Source organism: Dermochelys coriacea, chromosome 6 (assembly GCF_009764565.3).
Source record: "Dermochelys coriacea isolate rDerCor1 chromosome 6, rDerCor1.pri.v4, whole genome shotgun sequence".
NCBI classification, from domain to species: Eukaryota; Metazoa; Chordata; order Testudines; family Dermochelyidae; genus Dermochelys; species Dermochelys coriacea.
In genome coordinates, this window is record NC_050073.1 from 60,156,268 (window position 1) to 60,166,462 (window position 10,195).

The following is a 10,195-nucleotide window of genomic DNA, read 5'->3' on the forward strand; positions in this document are numbered from 1 at the left end:
TGACAGGTGACCAGGTACCAGTCCAGAGACATCAGCAGGAGCATGTAGGTGGAAGCAGAGGGTTCTCTTGTTCTTCCTCTTTTTACCCCAGTAGGAAGGCTCTGTGTGGACCTCTGCTCCTGAGGATTCATATGGAGATCCTTCTTCCCTACTGGAGCACAGGATGTCAGTCAGAACTGGAGGCCCCAGATTCAGGTCTACTGTATCTTGTAATTAATTCGGCCCTGCTTTTATGGGGTCTGTTTTTTGGCACACATAGAGTAGACAGTATTTTAAGATGTCACACCTATGCATCTGAGGATACGGAAAAATATCTGATATTGTATTGTTTTTAAAAAGTGTTACTCATGCAATTAGTCTGATTGTATTATTATGTATGTATACACACAAGGGGGCAGTCTTAAGGTTGCACATTCTACCTACTTTTTTTTATTTCTTGACATTTGGATGCTTTGTTATGAAATTTTAATGCTCTCTAGCTTTTTAAAAAAAACTTCTTTGAAAGAAGAAAGATATTTCACAATGTGGAAATATTTGGCTGGCCACTGAGAAACGTAACTGAAAAAAATCATTCTGTTTTCTGTGTACTGAACCTTCAAGTATAGGGGAGGCAGTACTGTCACTCCCAAGCATTTAAAAATCACAAGTCAGGCCCCAAAAATCATGAAATTAGCTTAAAAGTCATGAGATTTTTAAAAAATACATTTGGGGTTCTTTTTATTTGTCCTCTGATTTTCAAGTTTTCCTCTGCAACCCTGCAGCTAGAAAACTGAGATTTCACTTAATCACATGCCATTTTGTGTTTCATATTCTGTCTTTCAGTGATTAATGTACGCTCCTCCTCTGCTACAAGCAGAAGGACAATTCCCCTTCCTCTCCCTGGCTTGGGTAGGAAGCGATCCTACCCACATTTCCCCTCCTTGTTGGTGTGATGAGAGCGTCCCCTCCCATTTCAACCTGCTTTAACCTTTGCTGTCTATATAGATTCTTATACTGCACCCAATGCTGTTCAGATATAGACTGTAACAAAGCAAGCCATCATTTTTCCTCCAACCCTAGAGACATTACATTAGTTCTTTCTCAGCTTGTTAATGTTTTCCTTAGGCTGAAATAAATATTACCTTGGCATGATTTGCTTTGTTTTGGTGTGTATGAGAAAACATGACAGACACAAGAGGAATGGTCAGTTCCTAGGAATGAGTCCCTCTCCTGTGGGTCTTAAAAGCTAGTCAACTTTTACCTTGTTGGATGTAAAGGAGCTGAGACACAAACCTGTAGAAAACTGTATACAGCTGCTCATGCATTTTTAATGGTACCAGATTCCTGCCTGGAAGCTGCTATGCACTTAGCACATAAAGCCTTCAGAATTGAACATTTTATGCATGGAATTCATAGAATTATCTACCCAATGCGGTGCAGCATTCACTGTGCACCTTCACTAGAGCTTTCACAGATCATCACACAAACCTGAGGTGTGATTGCACACTTTGGGCCTGAGCCTGCAAGGTGCTGTGTATCTCCTGGAGCTGACACACTCAGCACTTTCACAATTTGCTCAGCACCTTGCAGAACTTGGGTTTTTTTATGAGCTCAGTGAGAAAATTGAGCGCAAAACGTGTGTGGAAGGCAATTTTCAAACCTTCATAACTTGGTTGAACCAACCCCAGTTTTAATCAGAACACTCAAAAGACCTTTCCTTCAATGAGTCACTATATTTCATATTTCCCTGTCAAATGTCAATTTCCTCTTCTCCTCTGGGTGAGGTTTGGTGCTAGAGCTATTTAAAAAAATCACAAGAATTACTTCATAATTTAGGGAAAAGGAAGGGGAGAAATCTTCTCATTTTCAAAAATGGCTATATCATTTTTTACTCTCTAGAACCTTTTCCCATCAGGCAGAGACCAGACCCGGAAAATTTCAGCCTGAAAAAAAATGAATGATTTAGAACGGAAATAATTATAGAGCTGTAACGATGATGGTTCCTGCGGTTCCCTTGTTAATGAATAAAAGATCAGTTCCAGTGAGAAAGCAGTGCTTAGGGAAACAATCCTGAGAAAGGCACCAACTAATTCTGTATTCATGTTAATGCCCATTCGGCATCTGCACAACAACAAAAAGCAATTTCAGGGCAGTCATGGCCTAGCAATGCTACCAGTTTTTCAGTGGCCTCTGTGAAATGTGTTGGTGAGTCTCATTCCGGTTCCATATTGCAAAAAACACTCTTGCTGCAACTGACACTAAGGTGATCTTCAGACTATCAGAGAATCAGGAAGGGGTGCAATGGAGGATTTTGGCAATAGCTATGGGAAAGAGAATATAGTGCTCATTCTTCTCTCTGCCAGATAACCCTCTGACCTTCTCCTCGTGTGTTGGGAAGTGCTGGCTTGAGGACTCCTTGAGAGCTCAATGGTGGGGAGCTGATTTGGGACGTGTTGTGAGGCAGTGGCGAGAGAAAGTTTTTAATCTGTGACAGGCCTAGTTAGGGAGTGCTCCATTTGTCCAAGTTTTATATGGTGCTCATTATCATGGTACCTCAGAAGTCCCCACTTGAGGCACATATGTGATCTTCCAATCTGTTGTTGGTTCCACTGGCCCAGCTTGGTGAGAGTTCCTTCAGGTGGCCAGAGCCCACCGTGGCACTGCTTTTTGTATAGCTGAGAGACACACTGGGAGAGACCTGGTTTTGTAGGATACATGCTCACTCTGCTAAGGGCAGTCTTGGTAGTAGAGGTCAATGTGTCATGGAGCCTGACCGTCCTATCCACTCACAGAGCTGGGCCCTGCAGGTTGGGGTTATGGCACATTGGCAGGCCAGCATGAAGGAACCATGATCTGTCACTCTCTGTACTGTACCTGCTTTTCAGTGATTTACCCAGGTGCCACAAGGCTTTTCTGCACATGCACAAAGTCGGGGAGGGAGGGACCCATGGACCAATCACTTTCAAGCAGGGATCCTGTGCCCAATCATTATAGCTGATGCTGGAGTTGCCTGGAGCATTGCTCTGGCTGCATGGTCACAACACCACTGAAATCTGACTCATCCGCCCCTTTGTCCAGATGGAGGGGGTGGCTGGGCCAAATAGCACTGTGACCTGGTGCACAGAGAATCTGTTAAGAACATAAGAACAGCCATACTGCGTCAGACCAAAGGTCCCTCTAGCCCAGTATCCTGTCTTCCGACAGTGGCCAGTGCCAGGTGCCCCAGCGGGAATGAACAGAACAGGTAATCATCAAGGAGGTTTTTCACCTTCCTCTGTAGCATGGGGCACGGCTCACTTGCTGGAGGATTCTCTGCTCCTTGAAGTCTTTAAACCACGATTTGAGGACTTCAATAGCTCAGACATAGGTGAGGTTTTTCACAGGAGTGGGTGGGTGAGATTCTGTGGCTTGCGTTGTGCAGGAGGTCAGACTAGATGATCATAATGGTCCCTTCTGACCTTGGTATCTATGAATCTATAAGTAATCCAACCCCTGTCGCCCATTCCCAGCTTCTGGCAAACAGAGGCTAGGGACACCATCCCTGCCCATCCTGGCTAATTGCCATTGATGGACCTATCCTCCATGAACTTATCTAGCTCTTTTTTGTTCCTGTACAGCAGACCTCAGGGGAGACATCAAGAACTCAACTACTGGTGGCACCAGTTCATGTGTGGCATGGTAAGAGAGACGGGAGACACCCTGGCTGAGGGAAACCTGGCATCCCTCTGTGTGTGTGATGGGGGGGAATAGTGGGGACCACAATGGAATCCCTGCTGGTGAGGATAGGGAAGGTCCGGAATTTACCCCTCCATCCTACACAAGAGAGATCTGATCAGTGCCACTGCTGTTTTGTGGATAAATAGGACATGAATCTCCAGGGCTTGTCAAGCCAGCATCTTTCACCAGCAATAATTTCACATAAATAAGACTAGTAGAAAGACCTGTTGTCAGGATTTCTACTTCCTGTAACTGATTTCTTTTTTGTATACACAGGGAGTTAAAAAAACCAACAACAACCCTTCGTATTAAAACACTGGAAAATATTTGCCTTACACATGCATCAAGGGTGTTTTAGCATCTCTGAGTGTTACTTGGAACAAAATACAAGATAATTGGTTCCCTTCAGAATGTGTGTGAAGGGGTAGGAGACTCTGTATGCGTATGGGGGGGGGTAGAGTTGGGTTTCTATGGCAACAATGCTGAGGGGAACAGGATTGGGTGTTGAAGGAAGATTTCATGCTTTTGAGGTGCTGAGTAAGCTGGGGCTGTTTTGCAAAGGTATTTGGTTTTGGCCTATTAAGGTTGCAGTGCAGTATCTACCAAAGTTCAGAAGAAGGGAAAGACATTATTTGGTGCATTCTGGTTAATTAACTCAGAAGGGCAGTAGGGGAGAGGATCTATAGGACCATATGCTGCTTTTTAGTACGGGTCCCAAATATTTGGAAGCAGCAAATCAGTTGCACTCCTAATAATCTGTGGGGCCCCAGAGAACAATAAAACGAATCCTGTCTTCTTTCTAAGGGAAAATGGGTCAGCTTTTGCCATGCCTGTAGTCCTAGTCCACCCCCATTCCCCACGACAGACACTAAATATAGTGGCAGAGCTGATTTCATGGCCCCATCTTTCCTGAATAAAGCATTTGATGCAGTTCTATATGAAGCAGCCCTAGATGTACAGCTGCGGGGTCCAAGGAGGAGACAATAGAAAGAAAGTAGGGAGTGAATCATCTTTGGATAGAATGCTGTATCTGAAGATGATTCAGATTCTGCTTTCATTTCAATCAATCAATCTATCTAATCTTTGTAGATTTTTCATAGAGTTTAAGGCCAGAAGCAACCACTAGATCACTAGTCTGACCTCTTGCATAAACACAGGCCATTAAATTTCACCCATTTATCCCTGTGTTGAGCCCAATAATCTTATACTGATTTATAACTAGGTTCTTTAAAGTCAGTGGGATTGTGTGGGTGAAACAGAAAGCAGGATTGGACTCCACTTGTGGGTGGCAGGAATGGAGATCTGGTGGATCCTGCCCAAGATATGGAAGCAGAGAGTGCTGCCTTTTTTGTTCCCTTTTCACCCTGACCTTGAGAAGCCACTGCCCAGCTGGTCTGTGGGGAATGGGAGCCATAACTTGGAAGAGGGTGGGCAAGGGGCTGGAGCTGCACTGTCAGGAATTGTCTCCTGGACTCAGTGGTATTCCTCATGTAATTTAATGCTGACTGGACTGGCATGATCCTAGACAGGTTCCCAGGAGCAGCAGAACTAAGGGTCAGTGTGGGCAAGTGCCCCTGCAATGGAAAGATCATGGGGGATGATCTATGTTTCCATGATGATCACAGAGAAAGGAACATTGACATCATCAGGTAATGGTCCCAACGCTAGTCATGACAACTTCCATGGCCTCCAGCACAGCCACCATCTTGCACTTCATGCACAGGAAGTCCCTTCTGGCTTCAGGTAGGAAAGGAAACATTGCACAGTCATTGCAGATCATCAGCACTGTTCTATTTTGACATTTCACATGGAGCTGAACATGGAAGGAAACTCTCACGCTCACTCTGAAACTCTCCTGTTACCTGCCCCTGATTGCTGCCCTCAAGTTCTCCTAGCAAGTGACCTTTTATAGCAAGTCTCCCTGCTTAGCTCAGCTCAGCTCCACCCCCTCACCGCCAGGCAGTGATCAACCACTTAGATAGTTCAGACAAAGCTCCAAGGGTCAGAGCCTTGTGGCCTTTACCAAGGTACCAACAAACAGACTTGATTCAGCTTCCTGCTCGGGGGCTGGGGCCTAGGCTTAGACCTACAGCCCGTACACAGGGAACAAACAAACAGTCAAACAAATGGACCAAAAATCAGATGGACCAAAAGCATAAGGTAAGTGGTGCATTCAGTCTGAGACTCACATTTTTGAGGGATTTGTCAAGCTTCTGCTTCGGTGAAAATATCTGAGGCGTTTGGCCTGTGCCATGGCAGTGTGTGCTGCAGAGGCTGGGACTGCAGGCGCACCGACTGTGCAAGGGACATTGAATAGAGGAGTCATAAAGAATCAAGGCCTGCTGCAAGGGAGACATTCCTTGAACTCAAGCCCTGCCATTGTCCAGATTTACTTCAATGAGGAGACAATTAGGACAAAAAAAAGTCCCAAGAACAATATTGAAATGTATTAAGTGTCTCTTATTCCCCCTAAAGGCAGCTGGGAAAGGGAAGGGAATCAGGAGAGGCGTAGCCAAGTGGAAAACATGAAGCTTTCAATTTTCTACTGGAGGGAGCTATGGCTCTTTGTCCTCCTTGTAAGACATGAGAGACCAGAGAAAAGAGCTTTTGTTTGCAACAACCACATCAGTCCCATTCCAAGCTCCATGCAGCCTGTTCAAGCTGCCCAGCAATGTTCCCTCTAATTTTTTGTTTAAATATCTAAATCTTATTCCTATTGCCCAAGACAGCTAAAGGGCAGCAGCCTTAGACCTGTGTTATCTTACAAGGCCCTACTGTTTCAGGATTCCTTTGCCCCCCCTGTCCCCCCCTGCCCACGCACACACACTCTCTGCCCCAACATGCCAACTAGAGAACTAGTCCCAATTCCCCATATGCAGTTCTGTCTTCAGTGGACTAGGTGACTGAATTCCTCAACTGTCTTTTCAGGCAGCCTGCTTAGAAAGCTGAGCTTCCAACTCTTCTTCCTCAAATCCTGGGCCCATGTATAAGTCTGTGGATGTGAGTGGCATCAACTGAGGCCACTGAGAATCACACACATGTGGGGGAAAGGGGCAATTGTTGCAGTCAGGAGGCATCTAGAGAGTGGGGGTCTTTGGTAAGTAGAACAAGGGAGAGCTGGATGAGGGTGCCATAGATATTATTTCATATAGGTCCCCACAAAACATAGTAGATGGCTCTCCAAAGTACTAAAACAGAATGAGTTTAAAGAACAGAAGGGAGATGTGTGATGAAGGACAGGCTGGATTGATTTAAACCAAAGCCATTTAAATCAGCAAGTAGGAAACCTTGATTTTAATCATTAATTTTAATCTTGTTTTGCATTTGTACTTTTTAGTTATTTTCCTAAAGAAAGGTTGATTCTCATTGGTTGGTAACTTTTAAAACACATTGATTTGCAACTAAATTCAGCCTTTACACCAAATGTGGTGCTTCCTCCAGGTGGATATACTATACACATTTATTTAAGCAACTATACACATTTATTTAAGTAATTATATAGCCTAACTTTATTCAGATTCTTAATATTTACATTTTTTATTATGTTAGAAAATGGTCAGTAATGCATTTCTTTCTTAATAGACCAGGATTAATTTGTTGTGACTTGTGTCAAGCTCTATTTGGATGGACATTTGAATTCAGTTACAAATACACAAGAATATCTTTCTTTTTTTTTAATTAGTTAAAGCTATCTTAAATCAGTTGGCTACATAAGGGAAAAAAACATTTATCAAAAAATGTATCTAAACTAACTGATTTATTAAACAAAGGAAGTATTATCTGTAGTAAGTGAATTGACTGTTTCTGGTTACCATGGTGTTCAAGATTTTAGAACTAGTAGATTTCATTCTTTCACACCTACTTTTTATTCATAGACTGGGAATGGAAAACAAGGTTACCTGCTTTTTCAACTCACAATTGGTTTCTTAACTTTGAATGAATTAGTCATTAAACTGAACTAGTTGAATAAACAGAAATGAAGAAAATATTCTCATTGCGCCTGCAGAAGGGGCTATTGCTTCAAAAGCTGGTTTAGCACTTCAACAAACTCAGATTCCTGATGCTTAGCTAGTGACTTCCACCAGTTCAATGGTTTCATTTTCTTTAAAACTTGGCAGCAAATATGTACTGTTTAATATTTATTTAAAATTTAACTTTTAAATGTTTTTAATAGATTATAATAAGTTTAGGCTAGGGGTGGGCAAACTTTTTGGCCCGAGGGCCACATCTGAGTGGGGAAATTGCTTGCAGGGCTGGGGCAGGGGGTTGGGGTGTGGGGTGCAGGAAGGGGCTCAGAGAAAGGGGTTGGGGTAGAGGAGGGTTGCGGGGTGTATGAAGGGGCTCAGGGAAGGGGGTGAGGGTGCAGGCGGGGTATGGAGTGCAGGAGGGGGCTCAGGTCAGGGGGTTGAGGTGCAGGAGGGGTGTGAGGAGTGGCAGGTGGCTCAAGGTGGGGAGTTGGAGTGCAGGAGGGGTATGGCAGGGGGCTCAGGGCAGGGAGCTGGGGTGCAGGAGGGGTGCAGGGTACATGCAGAGGGCTTAGGGCAGGGAGTTGGGGGGCACGGTGCAGGAGGGGTTCCGGCTCCGGAGTGGCAGCAGCACGCACCAGGGCCAGGGCAGGCTCCCTGCTGGCCCTGGCCGCAGCCGCGCGCCACACCACTCTGGGAAGTGGCCGACACCATGTCCCTGTGGCCCCTAGGGGTGCGGATGGGGCACAGAGGGCTCTGCGTGTTTCCCTCACCTGTGGGTACCTCCCCCGAAGCTCCCATTGGCCGCAGTAACCTGTTCCTGGCCAATGGGAGCTTTGGGGGAGGTACCCACAGGCAAGAGCAGTGTGCGGAGCTCTCTGCCACCCCAATCCCACTCCCACCCCCAGGGGCTGCAGGGACGTGGTGTGGCTGCTTCCAGGAGCAGCGCAGAGCCCATGGCAGTGGCAATCCCGCGGGCCAGATCCAAAGCCCCGAGGGGCTGAATCTGGCCTGCGGGCCGTAGTCTGCCCACCCCTGTTTTAGGCATTAACATAGGCTGTCATAGCTTCAAATAGGTTTATTTGTAAGAATTAACCTGCATTTAATTTAAATGTTTAAAAATCTGATTCTTTTGATTTTAAAAAAATCAATTCAAATTTTTTTTATCTACCCTGATTGATGGCTAAACCTCTTCTTGGGGGGAACCTGATGAGAAGAGATGAAGCATCTCATTTTAAAAGGATATTACCTGAAGAATCGGAAAAAGGCTGGAGGGGATTCTCCTGGTAGCACCTCCGTACCTAAGACTGAATTGACTTTGCCTATAAAGCAGGAACCAAACCTCAGTCAGTGCATCTTCTCCAAAATTGCAGCACTTAGGAGCACTCCATGAGCACCAAATGAATTTACTGAGCATTGACAAGTAATTCTGTCAACAAGTTTGAGGTACAAATTGTTTTTAAAGGGCCCTGTTCTCTCGCCCCAACTGAGTGTTTGGTTAATACCTCATGACCCTCTTCCTGTGTAATGTTATCCTTTACAACACAGTGCCAAATAAACTTTGCTGCCCAAGACTGGCAGCCTTGCAAGGTGGAGCTGGGTGTGTCAGGCTGGATTCCTGCTTATCCCAGGCTATCCTCAGGGAGGATGCTGAGGGCAGGTGGGGAAAGCCAAACTGTGCATTTCAATTGGATCTTACTGTGCATTGTGCTTCTAGCAACAGTGATAAGCCTATAGATTGTTGGCTGACATTGAGAGTTTAGCTTTTCAAGCATGTTCCAAACACTGGCTGAGTTATTTGTCGAGAGATAAATCCGTGACCGCGAGGTCAAGGGATAAGCACTTTGCTTAGTAATTAAGTCACTGCACTGGATAATGTAACATATTACATCCCTCCAGTATCCATTTTCTGGGGGCTGCAAAAACAAGAGTCTAGCAATAGCTTTGTTACTCTGGAGGCTGCAGAAGCTGTATTAACCCTTTGGAAATGGTTCCTATATGTGCTCGTCCTCCTAAGCTCATTGGCTGCGGTCTGCAATATCTAGGGCACTTTTTTTTTTTTTGAGTGGATGTAGCCATATGGTGCATTTGAAGGCTTAGGAACATCAGGAATCAAATAGTCCCTTTGTGCCTGATCCTCAGTGCTAGCTGGCACATATAAAATGCACGTTCTGATTATTTTTCCTCCCTTTTTTATTTATTGATTTTAGTGAGTGAGTGAATATATTGCTCCTGAAAGTGAATGACCGATCAGACTGACTTGAGCTGGGACTAATGAAGACAGCTGTTGTGCAAGCGTCCTATGCTGCTGACAATGGATCTCAATCATGACATATGGCACTCTTGCTGTCTCAGTCCTGGGCCTCCACGCAGCTGTCTGTATGTACCAAGTGCTAATCTGAATTCTCTCTAACTTGGTATCGCACTCATATTTGTGTGTGTGCGCATGAGCGCATGTACAGACTGACGAAGGGTGACTTCAATGGGAGTAAGGTGCCTAAAAATAGCGTTGAGGATCTGGGCTAAAGTGCCCA